The sequence below is a fragment of the Podarcis vaucheri genome (assembly GCF_965113315.1).
Source record: "Podarcis vaucheri genome assembly, chromosome: 11".
Classification (NCBI taxonomy): domain Eukaryota; kingdom Metazoa; phylum Chordata; class Lepidosauria; order Squamata; family Lacertidae; genus Podarcis; species Podarcis vaucheri.
In genome coordinates this window covers 2,885,877-2,910,256 of record NC_138749.1, presented here as the reverse complement: position 1 = coordinate 2,910,256, position 24,380 = coordinate 2,885,877, and the positions used below count along the sequence as shown (strand labels likewise).

Here is a 24,380-nt window from a genome sequence, read left to right as displayed (position 1 = left end):
AGAGTCAGCCCTGCCTCCATCATGCCTGTTCCCCCCCCCATCATTTGGGAAGAAACGATTACCCTCTACAGTCACTCAGGAGCTTTCCAGAGCATAGCTGTCAACTTTCCCCTTTTTTTGCGAGGAATCCTATTCGGAATAAGGGAATTTCCCTTTAAAAAAGGGAAACATTGACAGCTGTGTTCCAGAGTTAGAGCTGGAAGGTAGTTTATGCCAGGGATGAGCAGACTTCAGGCTTTGAGGGGTCAACTTTGTTTTCCCCCCATTAGAACCCCCAAGTCTACCAGCCAGATCCTGTTGCAAATGTCTCACACTTAGAATGAAAGAATTCTGAACTTGGGGACTTGTTTTGTGCACGGGAACGGAACCGAGCTATCAGTTCTTTCATGCATAAATCCATTTCTGGATATTTCAAGCGTCCTTCGTTTCACCAGCATAATTTGGTTGGGAGGTGGTCATTTTGTTGTTACTATTGTTGAACAGCTGTAAGTCAGAATTCCTTGCCGATCTACTGTATATCACTTGGGGAGCTACCAGTAGAGAGGGAGAGAGATTATCTTTTGCTCACCACTAAGCTGCACCCATTGCCTTTTTGCTCCTATCTGAATTAAAACACGGAATGTAAATTTTAGACTTGCTTTGTTTGGGGAAGATTGCGCCCCTCCATATCCTGAATCTGCCAGACCTGTAATTACGATTACTTTTTCCTGGAGCTGCTTCCGCAGACCCCTTTCTCATGGTGGGATGAAGGAGGAAGGAGCTGGATTTCGGTGAGAATTTAGGATTTGTCAAAACCTACGATGCCCCAAGAGGGAAGAAGCTGGCTTGATTCCTGGTTTGGGAGAGCTTGGGAACAGTACTGGAATCGCTTGGCGGTTCTGCCAAACGATTGCAACTCTGCCCTCGGAAGACCTGTTTCAGATGATTCCTTTATCCTAGAAACACACACACAAAAACTGCCTTTTTAGCTGGGTTGGCACCATGATCCGGGACACGCTCGAGAGAATCCACAGCACTTAACTTCCATTGCAATTCAGATCTTAAGGGAGGTAAAAAATTACAAACCACTTGGGTTTTCTATCCTTAGAACAGTGTGCAGGGATGGCTTTCCCAGGACATCACAGAGATGGACTCTCTGGACCCATCTGGTTGAGTTCATCCAGGCATGGGCAAGGATGATGGGCACACTCTTCATGTAAAATAATAATAATAATAATAATAATAATAATAATAATAATAATAATAATAATAATAATAAGTGTTGCAAATTGTGTTCACTGTATTTTTAGTGCTTTGTCCATCAAGGTGTGTGTGTCCTCCTTATATTTAGCTCTTCCTTCCCACATTTAACGTTTGTTTTCGGATGAAACTAAGCCCATTTGCGACTGCCTTCTTCTTCCTCCTGATGAAGTAGACTGTTGCCTGCGAAGAAGAAAGGAATCACTTTGGGCTGCTTCAGATCTTGTATGTTCTCTTTGTCGGAAAGACAACACGGTGTGCAGATCGTCTGTCGCTTGTTACCAAGCGTTGGTTTCCAGCTCCTTCATACGTGGCGGCGCTTTAAACAAAGCACATGCCAAGGGGCTCTTACTTTCTAAGGGACCGGGGTGCTTTCTGTCCGCCTTGCATGAAATACTTAAGGATCAAGACACTGGAGAATTGCAGGGTTAGTTCTCTCTCGCTGCAAAATGAATCTGTGTGCCTGCTTAACTTTGCTGAGGAAGTTCAACAGGGCCTGCAGAATGTTTTGAGTGTAAATCTCTTCTGAACCAGCATGCTAGCATTTGTCAGATCAGCCCAGCGGCCGGCTGATTGATGGTCCAGCCCCAAATGCCTTCTGCTTTCTTGTGCCAAGAATAGGCTGGACGTTCTCTTCCTGGATGCAGCGACCGGACTTCAGAGCTCTGCGCATCTTTTTAGCCACGAGGAGCACAGTGTGTGGCCTCTTGTTGGGAGCTTCAGTTGGAGTAGGGAGAAGTTATTTATAAAGCCTTTCCTAAATGGAAACTTGTGAAATGTTGGCACATTTATCCATAAATTTGTCTTAAGACACTAGCCGCTGTGCCTCAGTTTTCCTAACGGAAACACAACCCTGGGTGAGCACTTGGAGCCCCCGAAATCTTGCTACCACTCGGAAGAGGGACCAGTGTTAGAAACTCAGATTATCTAAGATAGGCGCCAGATGGCACCTTAAATCTAGGTTATGGACACCACAATGGAATGTCTGTTTGGGGGTCCCTTCCAATTCTATGATCTCAACTACAGTCATACCTCGGGTTACACACGCTTCAGGTTGCGTTTTTTTGGGTTAAAAGGTAAAGGGACCCCTGACCATTAGGTCCAGTCGTGACCGACTCTGGGGTTGCGGTGCTCATCTCGCTTTATTGGCCGAGGGAGCCGGCGTACAGCTTCTGGGTCATGTGGCCAGCAGGACTAAGCCGCTTCTGGCGTACCAGAGCAGCGCACGGAAACACCGTTTACCTTCCCGCCACAGCGGTACCTATTTATCTACTTGCACTTTTAGGTGCTTTCGAACTGCTAGGTTGGCAGGAGCAGGGACTGAGCAATGGGAGCTCACCCCATCGCGGGGATTCGAACCGCCGACCTTCTGATCAGCAAGTCCTAGGCTCTGTGGTTTAACCCACAGCGCCACCCGCGTCCTTTTTTGGGGGTTACGGACTGCCAAAACCTGGAAGTACCGGAACGGGTTGCTTCCGGGTTTCGGCGGTCGCGCATGCGCAGAAACGCTAAATCGTGCTTTGCGCATGCGCAGAAGTGCCAAATCGCAACCCGTGCACGCGCAGATGTGCCGCTGTGGGTTGCGAACGCTGCAGGTTGCAAACATGCATCCTGCGCAGATCACGTTCGCAACCTGAGCGTCTACTGTACATCGCTTGCTTTTACAACAATTCACTTGCCCCAATATGCAAGGAGAAAAACACACAGTGGAAATGGAAAAAAGGTATTAACTATGGACTAAAGCAGAGGATTTCAAACTGTGGTCACCAACCTGGTGCTCAGAAATCTCCCATGCAGTCGCAACTGGACTCATGCCAGTAGCAAAATACGGCTGGGGAATTTTGAGCAACCTTTATAACAACAGGATTGCACAGATTCACGGAGTAGAGGCTATCGATGGCTACCAGCCTCAATGGCTCTGCACTGCTCTCCACAGCTGGAGGCAGCGTTTTCTGGAAACCACAGGAGGGGAGAGGACTCTTGTGCTGAAATCCTGCTTGCAGGTTTCCAGCTGGGCCAGGATCAGGATGTTGCACTAGATGGGCCATTGGCCTGATCCAGCAGACACTTGTGTAGCTCAGGGGCAGAGCACTTTGCAAATGAAAGGACTTTGGTCCAATCACCGGTGTCTCCTCTGGGAAGCATCCCAGGGAGACACGAGAAACCAATGATCTACACCTGTCAGTATAGATCAGGGGTGGGCCATCCAGAGACAGTGGTGAGGGATGATGGGAGTTGTAGTTCAGCAACATCTGGAGGACCACAATTCATTGTGCCAGTGCAGGCAGAGCTGTGTGCTACATGAAACAGTGATGCGATTCAGGATAAGGTGGCTTCCGATGTCTGTAAGAGATCTTACAGCATCAGATCTGCTAGCAAAGCTTTGGCGCTGGTTTATTGCAGTGCCCTCTGCATGCCGGCGTTAGAAATTAGCCAGGCGTGTTTTGCAACTGGTGCGGGTCCAATTGTGACCACGTGGAGATCTCTGGATGCCAGGATGGCGACTGGGGAAAGCAAAATGTCACATAGGGAAGGATCTGAAATAGTTTCCTTGAAGCCTGAATTGGTTATATTCTGGATTGTTATATTTCATGTACAGTGGTACCTCGGTGTCAGGGAACTGACATCGGAGCTAGAGGCGGAGGGAAGGCTCTCAAATGATGCTGGAGAAGGGCCCAGCAGGGAGAGAGGCAGCTCCGCAGATGGGGAAGCAAATCAGTGCAACACCAGGGATATAGAGGGGCTGATGGGGGAATCAGCGAGAGGGCTCCAGGGCTCTTCACCGGACACCAGAGCGGAGAGCACGGGTCCTCTGCTACCCACGCCCACCCTGCGCAGAAGACTTCCGCGCAGAGAGAGTAGGAGGAGACTGGGTGTCAAACAACTTTTATGTTGGAAAAGATTTAAGAAACGCCCACTGACGGATTCTGCTAGCGACTGAGGCAGCCACGAATTGAAGGGCTGTCCAGACAGAAAGGTTTAACAAGGCAACATAGCCAGGAGAGGTGGCAACTTACGCACGGGCAACCCCATACCCATTACACTCGGGTTAAGTACTTAATTCGTTCCGGAGGTCCGTTTTTAACCTGAAAGTGTTCTTAACCTGAAGCAGCACTTTAGCTAATGGAGCCTCTTAGCCTGAAGCGCTATTTCTGGGTTAGCGGAGTCTGTAACCTGAAGCGTCTGTAACCTGAAGCATATGTAACCTGAAGCGTATGTAACCCGAGGTACCACTGTATTAATGTATTGTAAACTGCTGTGAGATTTATTTCTTCAAAATATAAAGTGGTATAGGAATGATAATAATAATAGTAGTACAGTCGTACCTTGGATCTTGAACGCCTTGGCTCCCGAACGATCAAAACCCAGAAGTGACTGTTCTGGTTTTTGAATGATTTTTGGAAGCTGAACGTCTGATGGGACTTCCGATTGGCTGCAAGAGCCAATCAGAAGCCACGCTTTGGTTTCCGAATGTTTTGTAAGTTGAACGGACTTCCAGAATGGATTCCATTCGACTTCCAAGGTACGACTGTAGTAGTAGTAATAATAAATCCAGTATTTTTTTTAAAAAAGTCCCTAGACATTCTATCGTAGATACAGTAACCTAGGTTTAAGGAGCCATTTGGCAATTAGATTGTATGAGTTTCTAACACTGCTGCAAACAGGCAAATCATGCGGCTGTTGTTTGGCGTCAGTCATTCACAACACAGGAAGAACACACAGTTAAAAGGTTGTAGGATCTGCTTCAGCTCCCCAATATGGACGCTGGGAGCTCAAGAAGCCTTCTAAGGATGTTAAGAGGCAGCGAAGGTGACAATTCCCAGACCCCCCTTTTGCCTTCCACTAAAATTCCTGGTAGGAAACAAGTGCCCTTTGGAATTAAGGGATGGAGGCGAGGATCCCTGCCTTGTTTATTCAAGGGAGAGAGAAGCTGAGCTGTCTGACGTGCTTGGGGGGAGATAAGGAGATGGAAGGGGCAGATAAGGGAATGGGGCTACCAGGCAGACACTGTCCCCCTCCCAGAACAAGCTACCATTCCCCCTTCTCTCTCTCTTCTCACCCCACCCACATATTTGACGATTTGCATGTGCAGCAGGAAGCCGTTGGAGTAATCCTAGATTGCGCCATTGGAGTTGGCCGGGTACCCATGGGGTCATCTAGTCCAGCCCCCAGAAGTGCTAAACAATTTGGGATGGAACTTTGGGGTGCTGCTGCTCAGATGAATCAGAAGTGCTTTTGGCAGGTGGCGGCACACCTGTTGTGGCCCATTTGCATGGGAGACGAATCGGCAGGCCCAGGAGGGGTTAAGCACCCGTTGATGTGGGCTGTGGCTGAAATTTCCTGGGTGCTTCGTTTAGGAAGGTGCTTCCGTTAGGAAGGGCACTGGGTTGGGTTGCGGCAGCCCGGGTGTGCGCTTCATGTGTACCCCCAAAGGAAGCAAAGCTTTTGGAAGCCTTTGCCTGAAACAGCTGCCGTGAGGGGTACTCCTGCTTGGACTACTGCAATGCGCTTTACGTGGGGCTACCTTTGAAGGGGACCCAGAAACTACAACTAATCCAGAATGTGGCAGCTTGACTGGTGATTGGGAGCGGCCGCCAAGACCACATAACACCAGTCTTGAAAGACCTAGTACATTGGCTCCCAGTACATTTGCGAGCACAATTCAAAGTGTTGGTGTTGACCTTTAAAGCCCTAAACGGCCTCGGTCCAGTATACCTGAAGGAGCGACTCCACCTCCATCATTCTGCCTGGACACTGAGGTCCAGCTCTGAGGGCCTTCTGGCGGTTCCCTTGCTGCGAGAAGCAAAGCTACAGGGAACCAGGCAGAGGGCCTTCTCGGTAGTGGCACCCTCCCTGTGGAACGCCCTCCCACCAGATGTCAAAGAGAACAACAACTACCAGACTTTTAGAAGACATCTGAAGGCAGCCCTGTTCAGGGAAGTTTTAAATGTGTGACATTTTAATGTATTTTTAATCTTTGTTGGAAGCCGCCCAGAGTGGCTGGGGAAACCCAGCCAGTTGGGCGGTGTAGAAATAATAAATTGTTGTTGTTGCTGGGCTCAAGCGAGAGTTTGTTTCATGTTCCTTTCACTTTTTAAATTGTACACTGCCTTTCTGCATCGCTACACACAAGGCAGCAGCTGAAAAGCCGCCAAAAAGGAACCAAGAAATGCGGCAAAAGATCACACATCGGTGAGGAAGCATAGCTGGCTGCTTCAGTCTTGCGGAGTGCTGGGAACAGGGGGGAAAAAAAGTTATTCCTCTCCTTTTAAATCCCTAGAAACAATCCTGGGTCTTTTTTCCCCACTAGGAAGGGGAGGGCCTGTAGAATTGCATGCAAACAAATGTCTCTGTGAGATGGGCTGCGTGGGTGGCCGTTGCTGTCCCAGTTTACTGCATTATTTGTGGCTTCGAAGGAATTTTCTCCCAGATCGGATACTAACGCACAGAGTGGCTGGCTGGCAGACTTGCTTGCTTGGGTTACCTGGGGCCATTTGCCACAGTTTGTGGATCCTCTTGGATCCCACGTAAGTCAGCAGATGGGGGTGGAACAGGGCCGGATTTCGGTTTGATGAGGTCCTCAGCTACTGAAGGTAATGGGGCCCTTTCTATGTCCAGCTGTCCTTTGTCAACAACAAATTGCCACCGTTTTTTGTGTTGAATATATGCTATATGGTAATTTATGGACCTAATAGGTATCTCAAGCCTTAATGGGATAAAAATAAATAAATAATGTATTGCATGAAATCAGTCAGTAGGCATAAGACCCATACCCTTAGTCTACGCTGCCTGATCATCAGTCGACAAGCACTCTTTAATATTAGATAACAGGTACAACAGCTTGAGGGGATGCGGGTGGCGCTGTGGTCTAAACCACAGAGTCTAGGGCTTGCCGATCAGAAGGTTGGTGGTTCAAATCCCCGCGACGGGGTGAGCTCCCGTTGCTCGGTCCCAGCTCCTGCCCACCTAGCAGTTCGAAAGCACGTCAAAGTGCAAGTAGATAAACAGCGGGAAGGTAAACGGCGTTTCCATGCGCTGCTCTGGTTCACCAGAAGCGGCTTAGTCATGTTGGCCACATGACCCGGAAGCTGTATGCTGGCTCCCTCAGCCAGTAAAGCGAGATGAGTGCTGTAACCCCAGAGTCGTCCGCGACTGGGCTTAATGGTCAGGGTCCCTTTACCTTTACCTTTTTACAACAGCTTGACCTACATTCATCTGTGCTGTACTGTAGTCTGCAGCTACATGCTTCATGTTGCCCTGCAACCAGTCCATGCAGAATGTAGGCACCCTATATATAGAAAGGAGCGAACCAGTGATATTTTAGGGAGCAGGCTAGCAGGCAGGGCCCATGACTTACATCATAGGAGCCTACACAACACAAAATACTGTTGCTGTATGTAGGTTTTATTTCATTTGTTTCCTGGTATGTCCCACAGAGAAATTTACGGTCTGCAAATAAAAACACCCTAAAGATCCCAGGCGACAGGGAGGTTAGGCTGGCCTCAACTAGAGCCAGGGGCTTCTCGGCCGCGGCTCCAATCTGGTGGAACGCTCTGTCCCAAGAGACTAGGGCCCTGCGGGACTTGACATCTTTCCGCAGGGCCTGCAAGACAGAGCTGTTCCACCGGGCCTTTGATGAGGGCGCAGCCTGACCCCCTCCTCTGGCAATCTGCACAAAATTTTGCTTGATGGTTGCCATTAATTTGATTTTAATTTGATTTAATTAATTTTATAATGAATGTTTTAGAATGTTGGATTATTTTGATTGTTGTTAGCCGCCCTGAGCCCAGCTTCGGCTGGGGAGGGCGGGATATAAATAAAATTTATTATTATTATTATTATTATTATTATTATTATTATTATTATTATTATCTTATATTTTGGAAATGTGCATCCAGGTTTTTTTCCCCTTTAATTTTTTTTGGGGGGCCCAAGAGTGTGGGACCCTAAACTATAGCTTGTTTTGTTGTTGTTTAGTTGTTTAGTCGTGTCCGCCTCTTCATGACCCCCTAGACCAGAGCATGCCAGGCCCTCCTGTCTTCCGCTGCCTCCCGCAGTTTGGTCAAACTCAAGCTGGTAGCTTCACGAACACTGTCCCACCATCTCGTCCTCTGTCGTCCCCTTCCCCTGTGGATCTCAGCCCCATGGTGAGAACCACCCCCCTCGCTGAAAATCAGCGTTGGGAAGCAGAGGGAGATTTTCCGTGGAGATCTTGCAGTCCTTTCCTTAACGCCACCTGCCGCGTCTCTTCTCAAAAGCCACCCTCCCCTCAGGTCTGCTTTTTATCAATGAATCAGGGCCCGTGTGTGTGTGTGTGTGTGTGGTCACTTTCGCTCACCATTCGCTGTCGCTCATCATTTCTGCCTGTCATTCTCACCTCGGACCTCCTGGTTTTCTCCCCTCGTATTCGGTGCAGCCTGAATTTCTGGCTCAGTTGAAATAACTCCTTGGGATCCGCCTTCTCAGCCCGGTGCCCTCTGGGTGTTCTGAACTGCAACCAGCGTTGACTGCGGGGTGTGTGTGTGTGCCAGGAGTTGTAGCGCAGAGCGCCCGGTGGACGCAAGGTTGTGGAATGCTGCTTTGGACGATGGAGAAAATGTTGGCGCGGCAAATTAGTGCCAAAGGCTCAGAACTGTTGAGTGGACCCGAGTGATGGTATCTGGGGTTTGGGCAAGCTGGCGCATGGAAGCCACCTCCATAGCTCTCTCTTCACCTCATGTGCAGCTGTGCCATGTTCCCGGGGGTGGGGAGGTTCTGGCTTTTTTATGCCCCCCTTCTTCTTTTTTTAAACAACACAGGTTATTGCTAAATTGTAGTTCAAAGTTTAAAACTTTGCATTACAGTTCATTTCTCTTTTGCCATTTTTTAAACTGGTAAGCTGTGTTGGACACAGGCTTTTGCTCAGAAAAAATGCCCATTATTATTATTATTATTAGCATCGTTTTATTTTTTGTTTGTTACATGCTGGTTGATTTTTTTAAAAAAATCAAGCGCTGTGTAAATTTCTATGAAATTAAACAAACAAACAAGATAAGCGAAACGGCGAAAGCCGTTTTCATTCTCTCCTTACAGCAGGCAATTGAAAGCAGTGTTTGGTTTCAGGATAATTCAGGTTGTGTTTTTTTGTGTGTCCCCATTTGCGTGGGTTGTTTTTTGGGGAAATCCTTTTCTGCTTCCGGCCTTTTGATTCTCTGCACGTGTCTTTTCCTATGCGATTTTATTTGGCTTCGAGGATGTTCCCGCGAGCGTTCTCCTCCTTGCAACCCACCCTGGGATTGAATTTAAGAAAAGAGCCAGTGAAAAGGGGCACAGACCGACTTAACAATCACCCCCCTCTCTGCCCCCCATCCCGTCCAGGTTTGATTTCCACCCCCCAGGTAAGGGAGCATCTTTAACCCAGCCATCTCCAGCTCCTTCGCCCTGGCTGGAATCAGTGCAGTTGCCCCCTGGCTCTCCCCACCCCCACCCCCTTTGTTGCATCGGAGGCCTTCCAGCCCTCCAAGCTGGGTAAATATTTGATAAGGAGGGAAGTGGCTTTTCCATTTGCCTCCCCTTCCCCCTTTCTCTCCCCGACCTTTGACCCCCTGACCTCAGCACATAAATCAGCTCTCCACCCCCCCCCTTCCCTCTGGCCCACTCCTCTTTATCCAGATCTACTGTCAGGAAGTGTCTGATGGAGGCAGCCCCCCCCTTGGAATCTCGATGTGGGGCAGGGCGTGTTTGCATGTGGGTGCATTCGTAGGTCTGCATTAATTTCTTCTCCTGCAGCCTTGCACTTAGGAAGTGTCAATCGGAGAGAGAAAGAGAGAGGAGGACAGCTGATCTTCTGGTTTCATTTTGGGATATTTCTCCCCACCCCCACCCAAAAAAAGAAACCGTGGGAAGTCTTTGGAAAACGGAGCTTTGCAATGGAAAATTATAATTACGATTATGCATTTATTTATACAGTCATACCTCGGGTTACGGACGCAGGTGGCGCTGTGGGTTAAACCACAGAGCCTAGGGCTTGCCGGTCAGCAGTTTGAATCCCCGCGACGGGGTGAGCTCCCGTTGCTCTGTCCCAGCTCCTGCCAACCTAGCAGTTCAAAAGCAGGTCAAAGTGCAAGTAGATAAATAGGTACCACTCCAGCGGGAAGGTAAACGGCGTTTCCGTGCGCTGCTCTGGTTCGCCAGAAGCGGCTTAGTCATGCTGACCACATGACCTGGAAGCTGTACGCCGGCTCCCTCGGCCAGTAAAGCGAAATGAGCACCACAACCTCAGAGTCGGTCACGACTGGACCTAATGGTCAGGGGTCCCTTTACCTTTACCTCGGGTTACAGACACTTCAGGTTGCGCATTTTCAGGTTACGGACACACCGAAACCCGGAAGTACTGGAATGGCTTACGTCCGGGTTTTGTCGCATGCGCAGAAGCACTAAATCGCACTTTGTGCATGCTCAGAAGCGCCGAATCGCAACCCGTGCATGTGTAGACGCGGCGCTGCGCGCCTCCCGCACGGATCACATTTGCAACCCGAGCGTCCACTGTACCCCAAGTTTTCCCTGATGGGATTTGAAATAAAACATTTCCTCCGAAGAGCAAACAAAAATATTTCCTGGATTTGAAAGCTAAAGCGTTCAACATTCACCTATGACCCACAGTGGAGAAATGGATGGTGGCACAGAGAAAGGCAAACAGCTTAAGAGCAACACGGCTGCATGCCATGGAACATGCAATGTTAGGAATAACTGATACAGCGCTACCTTGGTTCTCCAATGCCTTGGTACTCCACAACTTGGAACCCAAACACTACAAACTAGGAAGTTAAGTGTTCTGGTTTGTGAACTTTTTTTGGAAGCCGAACGTGCTCTGTTCTGAGTGCCACACTTCCATTTTGAGTGTTACTCTGAGGTCTTGTCTGTTTTTGCTGTTTATTTTGCGTTCTTGCATCTGTGGCTCTTTTTGTGTGTTTTTGTGGGTGTGGAACCCAGTTCAGCTACTGATTGATTGATTGTGTGACTGCAGTACACTGTTTATTGCTTTCATTTTATGGATCAGTGGTCTCATTAGATTGTAAAATTCATGTTCAATTGCTTTTTAGAGGTTGTTTTTAAAGGTCTGGAACGGATTAATCCATTTTGCATTACTTCCTATGGGAACGCGCACCTTGGTTTTGGAACGCTTTGGTTTTGTAACGGACTTCCGGAACGGATTAAGTTTGAGAACCAAGGGACCACTGTAACTGGAGATATTGTGGAAAAGGCTGTGAAGCTACAATGGACAAATGTTGCGAGAGACAACTCAGGCTGATGGGATGAGGTCTTAGCGTGGAGACCCTGCAATCTCAAAAGACCAAGTGGACAAGTCTTTCCATTCGGTGGGTGGATGGCATTAAAACGAACAGCAGAGTCTGTGTGGATGCAGGAAGCAAACGAGAGAACTGCACGAGAGAACTTGGAAGAGGCGTCTATCCAAAGAGTGATTGGGAGGAGCTGTGGAAGGAAGGAAGAAAAGGAAAAGTCTTGCCCCAAGTCAGAATACAGCCCAAGCTGCGCCTGGTCCTGCGGGGTGGCAGGGTTTATAACTTTTAAATAGGACCCCTGGGGTCTGCAGTTGTGGGGGTGGGAGAAATGTATGGCTGGGTCATCTGGCCCTCCCCCTAACCTCCACCTTTGGAACAGTACTGCCCATTGGCTGGGCCCTCTAATGCTGAAGTTTGGGCAAAGAGGGGCTGCAGATAGCGCCAGGAGAAGCAAGGATGCTCTCCTTTCTGCAAGTGGATTGCGCACTTGCACCTTCGCCGCATCAAGCAGTTGGTCCCTTACCTTTCTGGCCCCGACCTGGCCACAGTGATCCATGCGACGGTCACCTCCAGGCTTGACTACTGTAATTTGCTCTATGTGGGGCAGCCCTTGAAACTGTCCCACAAACTCCAGCGGGTGCAGAATGCTGCAGTGAGGCTCCTCACGGGGTCTCTGCCATGGGAGCATATTCACCCAGTGCTTTTCCAGCTGCACTGGCTCCCGGTGGAGTATCGGGTCAGGTTTAAGGTGCTGGTTTTGCGGCTTAGGGCCCTCGTATCTATGGGACCGCCTCTCCTGGTCTGCCCCCTCAGAGGATCTTAAGGTCCATGAATAACCATAGCTTAGAGGTCCCGGACTCTAAGGAAATCAGACTATCCTCCACCAGGGCCTTTTCAGTGATGGCTCCGACCTGGTGGAATGCTCTGTCCCATGAGACCAGGGCCCTGAAGGATTTAACCTCCTTTGGTCGGGCCTGTAAGACAGAGCTATTCTGACTGGCCTTTAATTTGAACTCAGCCTGATCTTTTATTCCCCCTCCTTCCCTCCCTCCCCCTCCCCTTTTTATGAAGATTACCTGCTCTGGGTTCCTACAGCTAATTCTCCCCTGGTCTCCTCGCTGGCCCAAATAGGACTAATTTAGCCAGCTAGCCCTGGTGATCATCTAATGTTTATTGGATGGATTTCCCCCCTAAATTGATTTTTTAAATTCTGAATTTATTGCTACTCATGTTTTATACTGTATTTTATGCTGTTTTTTGTTGCATTAATTGCTTTAAATTTGTTGTTAGCCGCCCTGAGCCCGGTTTTCTGAATTGGGAAGAGCCGGGTATAAATAAAAAATTATTATTTATTATTAAAACCACACCGTCTGTTAATTAAATTAAAATAATTCTGAGAGGCGCAGCTTCTTTCTGCAAAAAGAGAGAGCTAATTTCTGCAGCCTGTCTTAAGCAAGATATGCATATTATTTGCATATATTTGTTCTGCTTCTCCAACATGCTGCACGAGGCGTTACACACCCCTTGAGGTCATTGTAAATGACAGCTTGCAAGAATAGAATCGCAGAGTTGGCAGGGACTCTGAGGTCATCCAGTCCAACGGGGCTCGAACCTGCAACCTTGGCATTTCAGCACCGTGCTCTATCCTGCTGACCTTCCATTACACGCTCCTTTTCGAGCCTTTTCAGCCACAGGAACTAGGAACTTGTTTTTATTGGGAAGAAATTTAGAATATCAGGATGCAACATGCCATGCCCCATATGAAATTCAGCGTAAAACGTGCATAAAATATTGTGGTTTCAGCCTCCAGTGGTTGTATGAGCAGTATAGCCTTTTCACTTCCACTCTTTGTCTTCTAGCCTCCCCCCCCCCCCGCTTTTTAAAACAGAGGAAGATGAACATTCTTGTTTCATAGAGTTAACCCTTCCCTCTGTAGCTTCAACCCTCTTGCAAATCTTCAACGAGGCTTGGAAAAGTTTCCCGTGGGAGACAGTCTTCCAGCCTTATTGCTGCACAGGGTGGGGGACCCCTCATTGGGCCCCCTTGGGATAGCTCAGTCGGTAGAGCATGAGTCTTTTAATCTCAGGGCTGTGGGTTCAAACTCCGCGTTGGGCAAAAGATTCCGGCATTGCAGGGTGTGGCGATCACACGGGGTCCCCGGATGTTTAACAGTCTATTGATCCCTGTGCCACCACTGTGCTCGCTTCCCTGCTGCCACCAACCAGTTAAAAGGTAAAGGGACCCCTGACCATTAGGTTCAGTCAAGGCCGACTCTGGGGTTGTGGCGCTCATCTCGCTTTACTGGCCGAGGGAGCCGGCGTTCAGCTTCTGGGTCATGTGGCCAGCATGACTAAGCCGCTTCTGGCGAACCAGAGCAGCGCACGGAAATGCCATTTACCTTCCCGCCGGAGCGGTACCTATTTATCTACTTGCACTGGTGTGCTTTCGAACTGCTAGGTTGGCAGTAGCAGGGACCGAGCAACGGGAGCTCCCCCTGTCACGGGGATTCGAACTGCTGACCCTCTGATCGGCAAGTCCTAGGCTCTGTGGTTTAACCCACAGCGCCACCCATGTCCCTTGTACAGTATAGGTAGGTATTATACAGTATAGGTATTATACAGTATAGTATATTATGTACAGTATAGGTAGGTATTATATAGAGTAATGTAGGTATGTTTTATGTTATGAAAATAAGGTAGTGTGTTGTGTATTGTGTAAACGTATATGTATGTGTTTTATATGTTAATAAAATTTAAATATTTTTTTTTTTTAATGAAAACTTTGAAAATCTGGAGGGACACGACTTGCAAAGCGACAAGAAAGATGTGTGGTTTTTTGCATGTGCAGGGCATATGTTTGGTTGCACCTCCGAACCATTGTTTTACGTCCAAATATCCTTCCCCAAACGGGTTGGAGGTGTTCAAGCGCAACGCTGCTGACCTTTCTGTTTGCGTCTTGCGCAAGGACCGGCTAGTTTGCCCAGATTTGGGGCTTGATAACTGGCCAAACAAGAACTGGATTACCTCAGCAGGTACCTATTATGTGTGAAGCATGCAAGGGGAGGGGGCATTCCCAGCCTCCAACCTTGCTGCTCAACCAGCCCCCACCCCCTTCACTGCTTTTGGCCTGTGGCTATTTGTGGATGAAAGCTTATAATTACAGAGCAAGGAGTTCGGAGAATGGACTGGACTGGCAGGCGGGCCCTGGATTGCATTTGATTTCAGGAATGGAGGGTGGTTTGTGTGCAAAACTCCAAATCTCCTCGTACGCTGGAAAGGACCAGCTCTCTGATTCACCCGGTGTGGTATGCGTGTCAGAAACTTGTGTTTTATTTCTTGCTGCATCAATTGTTAAGTTGTGGGTGAACATATCAGACAACACAGCGATTCTTCAGACAGCTCTTGTTTATTCACAGGCCAGAACAGAACTGGGCTGAAGGGTTCAGCCAACCTGCCTACCGTATTTTTCGCTCTATAGGACGCACCCGACCATAGGACGCACCTTGTTTTAGAGGGGGAGGACAAGAAAAAAAAAATTCTCCCCCTCTCTGCTCAGCGCCCCTTCAGTGAAGCGGCAGGAGAAACGGAGCCCCTTCCATTTCTCCTCCTGCTTGGCTGAAGGGGCGCTGCGCAGCTCTCCCTCTCTGCTGAAGCCAGGAGAGTCTTGCTCTCCCGGCTTCAGCAAAAGGAACCTGAAGCCTTCGGAGCACAGCGCGAGTTCCCGCTGCGCTCCGAAGGCTTCAGGCGGCTATACCTGAAGCCTGGAGAGCGAGGGGGGTCAGTGCGCACCGACGCCTCTCACTCTCCAGGCTTCAGCGAAAGCAACGCGAAGCCTTTGGAGCACGGAGGGAGCGCTCCCTCTGCGGTTCGGAGGCTTTGCATTGCTATCGCTGAAGCCAAGGAGCCTGCATTCGCTCCATAGGACGCACAAACATTTCCCCTTAATTTTTGGAGGGGGAAAAGTGTGTCCTATAGAGCGAAAAATACGGCATATAAAGCTCAACTACAAAGCAACAGCAACAACTTTCTCTAACTATCCAATCACTGAACGTCGCTTTCAATTCCTTATTTGCATATGCGGACCTGAGTGAAAACTATCTACTGTATCCCCCTGCTGGCCCAGGGTGAGAACTAGTATTCCACCTTTTATAGCCTCCAATGAGCTCTAGGTGGCATACATTGTTCTCCTCATTTTATCCTCACAACAACCCTGTGAGGTAAGTTGGACCGAGAGGGAGTCGGGGCCCCAAATTCACCCAGTGAGCTTTATGGACAAGTGTGGATTTGAACGCTGGTTCTCCAAGGTCCTAAATTCGACACTTGAGTAGCCTCAGAGTGTGTCTACTCAAAAGACAATTCAGTATGACCGCACTTCCAAGTAAGTGTGTGAGGGATTGCAACCGTCAGCATTTGAAGTTCTGCATTTGTAGGAACGTGTTTTCTTTACTTGAATTGTTTTTATTTCAGTTTATATAAGTGATTGCCCATTTCCAGTGCCTATGTGGAGAAGAGGTGGGTCTTCCCTTGCTCTGCTCTTTGAGAGATGGAGGCCGGCACAGCCTCCCTCAACATATGGGTGCCCTCGATAAGTTTTGGACTCCAATTCCCATCACAACAATTATGTCTGCTGGGAGTTGTAGTTCGCAGCTTCTGGAGGCAGCAGTGCTTTCGAATACCAATTCCTGGTGTTCTTGTGCTGTGAGATCCAGCAAACTCTTATTTGGGCTTGGGGAAGGCTGGGCTAGTAATCTGCCCCAAGCAGAAAGGTCCTTGAGATGTTGTTGTGCTGTTCAGCTTCAGCCACACCCATCCATTAAAAACTGAGATATCCGTAGCTGCAATCCATGTGCATAGCAGCTCTAGCAACTCATTCACCTGCTGCAAGGTCTCTCTCTCCTGAACCCCAGAATATGATTTTTTAAAATAGAAATCATCATTTTATTATTTGTCCCCTTCCCATTTGCCTTGGTTGCCCCAGCCAATCTGAGTGTCTTCTAACAATATAAAATAGCACAACAAAACATGAGGCATTAAAAGCTTCCCCATGCACAGCTGCCTTCAGATGTCTACAGAATATCGTATAATTATTTATCCCCCTAACTTCTGATGGGAGGGCGTTCCACAGGGAGGGTGCCACTACCGAGAAGGCCCTCTGCCTGGTTCTCTGTAGCTTCACTTTTCGCAGTGAGGGAACTGCCAGAAGGCCCTCGGAGCTGGATTTTAGTGTCCAGGCTGGGCGATGAGGGTGGAGACGCTCCTTCAGATATATGGGGCCATTTAGGGTTTTAAAGATCAGTAACAACACTTTGAATTGTGCTCGGAAACATACTGAGAGCCAATGCAAGTCTTTCAAAACCGGTGTTATGTGGTCCCAGTCACCAGCCTAGCTGCCACATTCTGGATTAGTTGCTGTTTCCGAATCATCTTCAAAGGTAGCCCCACATAGAGAGCATTGCAGTAGTGTAGTGTTTCCTTGCTGCGCTGCATCTGATTCCCTCACTCTTTCCTTTTCTACCCTGATTGGTGTCAGAAACCCAGAGATATAAGCTTAGGTGACAAATGGCTCCTTAAACCAGGGCTGCAGCTGCCAAAACGGAAAGCCTAGTTGGCATTTGGGGGCCAGGCGGCTCAAAAGTTGCCTTCTTTTCAGGTTCCTGAAATCCATTCTGATTGTGCAGGTGAAATAGAATGGGTAGAGTTCTACAGGGTGTGTAGCTAAATAGTCCTTCTATAGGATGTGTGTGAAAGTAGTCACTATCCGAGGTTCCCTATGCATGCATCTCCCGATTGTGGAGACGTCGGGCACCATCCTGGTGCCCAGCCACCAAAGGTAAAGGGACCTCTGACCATTAGGTCCAGTTGTGGCCGACTCTGGGGTTGCGGCACTCATCTTGCTCTATTGGTTGAGGGAGCCGGCGTACAGCTTCCAGGTCATGTGGCTAGCATGACTAAGCCGCTTCTGGCGAACCAGAGCAGTGTACGTAAACACCATTTACCTTCCCGCCGGAGTGGTACTTATTTATCTACTTGCACTTTGATGTCCTTTTGAACTACTAGGTTGGCAGGAGCAGGGACCGAGCAACGGGAGCTCACCCCGTCGTGGGGATTCGAACCACCGACCTTCTGATCGGCAAGTCCTAGGCTCTGTGGTTTAACCCATGGTGCCACCCACGTCCCCCAGGTTGCACGTGGCCCACAGCCAGGTGCAAAACGCGCCTGGTGAATATTGAACACTGACCCTTATCCACCCTCTGCTGGCTCAACAAAGCTCAACAAAGCCAATGCAATTCTGGACCTCATCAATAGGAGTATAGCATCTAGATCAAGGGAAGTAATAGTGCCACTGTATTCTGCTCTGGTCAGACCTCACCTGGAGTACTGTGTCCAGTTCTGGGCACCACAATTCAAGAAGGACACTGACAAACTGGAACGTGTCCAGAGGAGGGCAACCAAAATGGTCAAAGGCCTGGAAACGATGCCTTGTGAGGAACGGCTAAGGGAGCTGGGCATGTTTAGCCTGGAGAAGAGGAGGTTAAGGGGTGATATGATAGCCATGTTCAAATATATAAAAGGAGGTCGCATAGAGGAGGGAGAAAGGTTGTTTTCTGCTGCTCCAGAGAAGCGGACACGGAGCAATGGATCCAAACTACAAGAAAGAAGATTCCACCTAAACATTAGGAAGAACTTCCTGACAGTAAGAGCTGTTCGACAGTGGAATTTGCTGCCAAGGAGTGTGGTGGAGTCTCCTACTTTGGAGGTCTTTAAGCAGAGGCTTGACAACCATATGTCAGGAGTGCTCTGATGGTGTTTCCTGCTTGGCAGGGGGTTGGACTCGATGGCCCTTGGGGTCTCTTCCAACTCTAGGATTCTATGAACAATGCCCCCCCCAACCCCCCAATATGCAAGCATGCATCTTCAGGCTTCCTTGCCCCTTTCACCCAGCCTTGTAAGATCTGATGGGAGTTGGAAACCCAGACAGAGAGGCAGTGGTGAGGCCCTTCTTTTCCTTTGCCCCACCTCTCACCTTTAAACCAGGTGCGCTGACCCATCTCCTCAGCTCTTAATGAAAGACTGGGGGCTGCATTCCAGGGCTGGGCAGCTGCGCCCTCCAGGTGGAAGAAGTCCCCCTGCAGGAAGCATTCCCTGCCTCACACCCCTGCCCCAAATTTCTTTAGACCCTCCCTGTTTGGGGGGCTTGCTGCAGCTAGAGGCAGAGGTGGGGTGCTGGGACCATCCCATGGCATCCTCGAAGGGCGTTTGGGCCAGGTCAGTGGGGCAGCCATGTAATTTCAGGCCCTCGGTTTAATGCTCCGGCCTGGGGCATCCACCTCAGTTGTGAAGCACACAATTAACACAATTTGCTGTTCCGCCCTGCCATTCCATGCTTCACAAGGACTCCTTGGCTCCTGAAATTTTACAGCAAGAAAAATGGGGGGGGGGGGAGAGGAGGAGCAAGGTGTGTCTGCTGATTTAAAAAGAGCCTGTGCAGGCCTTGAGGGGCTGGGAACTGGGGGCAGTGTAATAATAATAATAATAATAATAATAATAATAATAATAATAATTTATTATTTGTACCCCGCCCATCTGGCTGGGTTTCCCCAGCCACTCTGGGCGGCTTCCACAGAAACCAAAAAACACTAAAATATCATACATTAAAAGCTTCCCTGAATAGGGCCGCCTTAAGATGTCTTCTGAATGTCAGGTAGTTGTCCATCACCTTGACATCCAATGGGAGGGCATTCCACAGGGCGGGCGCCACCACCGAAAAGGCCCTCTGCCTGGTTCCCTGTAGCTTCGCTTCTCGTAATGAGGGAACCGCCAGGAGGCCCTCGGCGCTGGACCTCAGTGTCCGGGCAGAACGATGGGGGTGGAGACGCTCCTTCAGGTATATATACAGTGGTTCCGCTCCTTCCTCCTGCGCCGTGTTCAGAAAGGCCCTCACTTGTGGGGTGCCTCAGGGTTCTGTCCTCTCCCCCATGCTTTTCAACATCTACATGCAGCCACTGGGAGAGATCATCAGGGGATTTGGGCTGGGTGTTCATCAGTATGCAGATGATACCCAGTTCTCTCTCTCTTTCAAATCAGGACCAGTGAAGGCGGTGAAGGTCCTGTGTGAGTGTCTGGAGGCAGTTGGAGGATGGATGACAGGTTGCAGGTTGAGGTTGAATCCTGACAAGACAGAAGTACTGTTTTTGGGGGGACAGGGCGGGCAGGTGTGGAGGACTCCGTGGTCCTGAATGGGGCAACTGTGCTGCTGAAGGACCATTCTGGACTCACAGTTGTCCATGGAGGCGCAGGTCAATTCTGTGTCCAGGGCAGCTGTCTACCAGCTCCATCTGGTACGCAGGCTGAGACCCTACCTGCCCACGGACTGTCTCACCAGAGTGATGCATGCTCTCTATATTTGAACATGGCTATCATATCACCCCTTAACCTCCTCTTCTCCAGGCTAAACATGCCCAGCTCCCTTAGCCGTTCCTCATAAGGCATCGTTTCCAGGCCTTTGACCATTTTGGTTGCCCTCCTCTGGACACGTTCCAGTTTGTCAGTGTCCTTCTTGAACTGTGGTGCCCAGAACTGGACACAGTACTCCAGGTGAGGTCTGACCAGAGCAGAATACAGTGGCACTATTACTTCCCTTGATCTAGATGCTATACTCCTATTGATGCAGCCCAGAATTGCATTGGCTTTTTTAGCTGCCGTGTCTAGTTATCTCCCACTTGGACTACTGCCATGCGCTCTACGTGGGGCTACCTTTGAAGGTGACCCAGAAACTACAACTAATCCAGAATGCGGCAGCTAGACTGGTGACTGGGAGCAGCAGCCGAGACCACATAACACTGGTCTTGAAAGACCTACACTGGCTCCCAGTACATTTCCGAGCACAATTCAAAGTGTTGGTGCTGACCTTTAAAGCCCTAAACGGCCTCGCTCCTGTATACCTGAAGGAGCGTCTCCACCCCCATCATTCTGCAGGGACACTGAGGTCCACTTCCCGGGGTCTTCTGGCAGTTCCTTCACTGCGAGAAGCAAATTACAGAGAACCAGGCAGAGGGCCTTCTCGGTGGTGGCACCCGCCCTGTGGAACGCCCTCCCGCCAGGTGTCAAAGGGAACAACAACTACCAGACTTTTAGAAGACATCTGAAGGCAGCCCTGTTTAGGGAAGCTTTTAATGTTTAATAGACTATTGTATTTTAATAATTTGTTGGAAGCTGCCCAGAGTGGGTGGGGAAGCCCAGCCAGATGGGCGGGGTATAAATAATAATTATTATTGTTGATTTTTGTAGCCAGATACAAGCAATATGCAACACAGAGCTGAGGCCCAAAAACATAGCAGATGATTGTGATGAAAGGAAAGGGTCTTGTCACTGCGTTCTTGTTGAAATCTGCCTGCCGCTTTGCATTTTAAATTCACATTTTAAAACAGAGCGTCGTCATGACTTGATCCACCCAGCTCCATATTGTCAGCTCTGACTGGCAGCTGCTGTCCAGGAAAGGGGGATCTTCCCAGCCCTTACCTGGAGATGCCTTTGGGGACAGAACCTGGAACAAAAACTCTTGCCCCAAGCTGTGGTGCTCGATTCGTGGCAGAATCCAACATACCAGATTTTCCAAATCGATTTCGTTTTCGGATTGATGTGGTGACGACGACTAATTTTCTGTATTTCACAAGAGTTACACAGCACTTGATTGTGAAAAAGCGCCTCAGAGCAGTTTACAAAGAGGATGAAACAATTGGATGACCAGTAAAAACATTTGAAAGATAAAAACGGATTAGAAACCACAGGAGCATTCCACATTTCTGGGCAGGCTCCTCTAACGACAGGGGACACGCGGGTGGCGCTGTGGGTAAAACCTCAGCGCCTAGGACTTGCCGATCATCAGGTCGGCGGTTCGAATCCCCGCGGCGGGGTGCGCTCCCATCGTTCGGTCCCAGCACCTGCCAACCTAGCAGTTCGAAAGCACCCCTAAATGCAAGTAGATAAATAGGGAACGCTTACCAGTGGGAAGGTAAACGGCGTTTCCGTGTGCTGCGCTGGCTCGCCAGATGCAGCTTTGTCACGCTGGCCACGTGACCCGGAAGTGTCTGTGGACAGCGCTGGCTCCCGGCCTCTAGAGTGAGATGAGCGCACAACCCTAGAGTCTGTCAAGACTGGCCCATATGGGCAGGGGTACCTTTACTTTACCTCCTCTAACAACATTTTTAGCAGGTGCAGATGACACAACCTTGATGGCAGAAAGTGAGGACCAATAAAGAACCTTTTAATGAGGGTGAAAGAGGAGAGCGCAAAATATGGTCTGAAGCTCAACATCAAAAAAACGAAGATCATGGCCACTGGTCCCATCACCTCCTGGCAAATAGAAGGGGAAGAAATGGAGGCAGTGAGAGATTTTACTTTCTTGGGCTCCATGATCACTGCAGATGGTGACAGCAGTCACAAAATTAAAAGACGCCTGCTTCTTGGGAGAAAAGCAAAGACAAACCTAGACAGCATCTTAAAAAGCAGAGACATCACCTTGCCAACAAAGGTCCGTATAATTAAAGCTATGGTTTTCCCAGTAGTGATGTATGGAAGTGAGAGCTGGACCATAAAGAAGGCTGATCGCCAAAGAATGGATGCTTTTGAATTCTGGTGCTGGAGGAGACTCTTAAGAGTCCCATGGATTGTAAGAAGATCAAACCTCTCCATTCTTAAGGAAATCAGCCCTGAGTGCTCACTGGAAGGACAGATCCTGAAGCTGAGGCTCCAAGACTTTGGCCACCTCATGAGAAGAGAAGACTCCCTGGAAAAGACCCTGATGTTGGGAAAGATGGAGGGCACAAGGAGAAGGGGACGGCAGAGGATGAGATGGTTGGATAGTGTTCGTGAAGCTACCAGCATGAGTTTGACCAAACTGCGAGAGGCAGTGGAAGACAGGAGTGCCTGGTGTGCTCTGGTCCAGGGGGTCACGAAGAGTCGGACACGACTAAACGACTAAACAACAACAAAAGGAGAGCAGTGAAGGCGCCTGCCTGATCTCAAGTGGCAGGGAGTTCCAGAGCCTTGAGTTCTTGCAAATGCAAAACGGTTGTCATGCATTGCCCATAACGTCCTTCCCTTCCTCCTTCTTTTATCTTCACAACAGCAGCCTTGTGAGTTAGGTTGGGCTGAGGGACTGTGGCCCAGGGTCAGCCAACGGGCTTCCTGTGGCTGATGCAGGACTCAAACCCTGGTCTCCCAGTTCCTAGCCGAGCAATCTAACCACTAGCCACATTTGTGACCCAATTCGCAGGCTCCGTGTGAGTTGGAGAAGCAGCAGCGCAGGAACGTTTGGGGAAATAGAATCAACCCACCACCTTCCTATTTTTATGTACGAAGCCTCCGAAAACATACTCACCTTTCTTGGCACCTGCCCCTTCATCGGTGGGTCAGCGTGGATGTCTCTCTCCCCTCCAAGCCACAATAAATCCCTTGGTGTCCTTTGGGAGAGGGGCAGGGAAGGAAGTGTAAAAAACAACCAAAAGAGTGTGAAAAACAGCAACTTTTTTGGGGTGGGGGGTGGGGGGACGGGACTCCATGGTCCTGAAAGCTTTCTCCTCTTGGAGAAGACTCTGATATTATTATTATTTTAAATAATTTTTATTAAGTACAAATTAGAAAACATACATATTTACAACCAAAGAAAATGCAAAGGAAAAAGAAAATGCATATAACCAAGAAAAAAAAATAGAGAATACTTTGCCTCTTTTCATATTTACAGTTATTTATACCTCTATAAAATGCTATTTACAACAAAGGATTGAAATGAAAGATAAGATATCAGAAAAAGGAAAAAAAGAACAAAGAAAAAATAAAAAAGTAAAAGAAAAGGATCATAGGTGAAAATTTTTAAAAGTAGATAAGTATTCACTATACATAGCCGTTTCCCATCTATATTTATATTCAATTGTATAATTTCATCTTGTCCTTATCTACCTTAAAAGGTGTTGTTTTTTAAAAGACTTCCACTGTTTGCCTCACACGTTTTTAATAATCCGTTCGTCAGAACCTCTGTTCTTCATATTTTCCCTCTGGATTTCCTTAATGTCTCAATTTGTATTTTTTATATTACGCACAAGATTATTCTAAACACAACCAGATTTTTATAGTCGAGCCCTGGTTTTGTAAATAATCATTTAAGAACTCCCATTGCTCCTTAACCATGGTTTTGGATTTTCTCCTTATTATATCCATTTGTTTTGCTAGTTCCAGGTACTCGCCAAGTTTCCCCAACCATTCTCTTTTAGTTGGGATACTGTCTTCTTTCCAATAGCTAGCAATCAAAATTCTTGCCGCTGTTGCCGCGTATAGAAATAAGACTCTGATATTATTGCGACTTCGGAAAGCTTTTACAGAGTTACGATTAAATACAATCTGCATGTAGAGATGGGCGACACAGAGGCATTAGGGGATGTCCTGAAGTAGAGGACCTTATGCATTATATCTGGCGCTGCCTCTTATATCATGAAGCAAGAGAACGATTTTTAGCACCTATAAGGACAAGGTCCCCTGGCCAGAACCCCTCTGATGTGATTTTATATCTCCTCGCAGACACAGATAAGTATGTGACCTGGCGTGTAGCATTCCTTGCAACTGCCGCTAGGAAAATTAGAGCAAATTATATAGCCAAGGTAGCCCCCAACTGTAAAGGAGATGGATTTATTTGACCCTATCTACATCAAGCTATATTCTATCGTTATCACCAAACTGCACACTGTATTAATTAACATTATTTTTTAATGTATTAGTGGCCACATGATAATTTTAGCTTATAAATTTTATTGTTTAATGTCTTAATTTGTATATTAAGGTACTTTTATAGCTCTGTTTAGAGTAG

General features: G+C 48.4%; 2 protein-coding genes across 2 annotated transcripts in view; one reads left to right on the top strand and one right to left on the bottom strand.

The window, feature by feature from the left end:
* The window catches only part of RPP25L (ribonuclease P/MRP subunit p25 like), a 79,599-nt gene extending 73,769 nt beyond the window's left edge, over positions 1–5,830 (bottom strand). The window contains exon 1 of the mRNA XM_082242274.1: positions 5,825–5,830. The gene's annotated coding sequence lies outside the window, so the exon portion shown is untranslated. The remainder of the gene's footprint in view (positions 1–5,824) is intronic.
* Positions 1–24,380, top strand: part of ARID3C (AT-rich interaction domain 3C) — a 125,213-nt gene that overhangs the window by 4,548 nt on the left and 96,285 nt on the right. The gene's annotated exons all lie outside the window — the stretch shown is intronic.